Here is a 1297-nt window from a genome sequence, read left to right as displayed (position 1 = left end):
TTGAGGTTAGCAGTCTCCTTGTTGGGCACACAGTGGGCATTTAATAAATGTTCAGTTCCCTCCCACCTGCCTCTTAACTGTTCCAGGTGAGGGGTGGGACGCCTGCCACCATTCCTCCCTGCAGACAGGACGAAGTAGGCATCCCTGTGCTTATTCCTGGGGCAGCATTTACCAGCCAGTGGGCCACGTGGGAAGAGGACTGCAACGAGGAGAGATTTCTGGGGCTCAGGGGGGCGGGGGTGTCAGTAGGAACAGACCACACAAGGGGCTGAGGCCGAATGGCCCTGTGACTGAAGCCTTGTTGCATCATGAGCTGAACAGGCTCTGGGGAGTCACCTATGTATTGAACTCCTTAGTATGTCATTCTTTCTCTTTTCAATATAAATCTTAACTTCAGCTTTCTTTTATAAACAGTAAAAGCTACGCTTGAGGAAGAAGAAACAAACAAACAAACGTTAGTTGTAAACTGAGAAATGGAATGCCCTCTCCTATCCCAGTCTCGATTTTCAAACTGGCACCCTAGTCCTGACTTCTCATAGGTCCCGGTGGAGATTTATTGTAAGCATGTTCAAACACGCATGTGGATTGCTTGATCTACTTGGATACAACATCACAAGCACCTCAAAGGCACGGCGGGCCAGTGGATTCTGAATCAAAGGCCGTGAACCTCTAGAAGGGATGCTGGTCCAAATCCACTCAATTATCAACCGAGCTATCACAGTGTTCTGCCTCAAAGGACAAAACAGTGTGTTTTCACAATTGCACAAGAATTTCTTATGGACGATTAAGAAAAAAATGGCAAGTTTTTAGAGCGTAGGCAATTAAAGGATTCCGATTCAGAATCTCCTTGATTGGTAGTGCGTTTGTTTGTTTGTTTACTTCAGTTATCTGGAAAACTCACCAGACCCCTTAATCCTCAGTCAAGGAAGGGTGCTCACATAGGAGCATTGGAGACAACTTGAGCTCCGTGTCTCTAGTGTCTCGGCTCCTTTTCTGAATGGAAGGCCCAGCCAGCCCAGCCCACAGCCATGGAGTTGAATCTGATTCCAAGGGAGCATACAGGGCGGAGTCAAACTGCTCAACAGGTTTTCATGGCTAGGACCACTTTCCCATTAAGGGACCCTGGTGGCTCTCTCAGGTAAGCTTGGGACTGCTAACCACAGATCTGTGGTTCAAGCCCACCAGCTGCTTTGTGGGGGAAATATGAGACTGTGGCAGTTACATAATCTGTCAACTTGCGAAGGGATGGAGTCCAGCCTGTCAATCAGGTCGCGGCTTGATGACCTCATTTGGAGGT

This window comes from Echinops telfairi, unplaced genomic scaffold (genome assembly GCF_000313985.2).
Source record: "Echinops telfairi isolate 266 unplaced genomic scaffold, ASM31398v2 ScPeMD7_7421;HRSCAF=8459, whole genome shotgun sequence".
Lineage (NCBI taxonomy): Eukaryota > Metazoa > Chordata > Mammalia > Afrosoricida > Tenrecidae > Echinops > Echinops telfairi.
Note: the sequence above shows the minus strand (reverse complement) of the source record.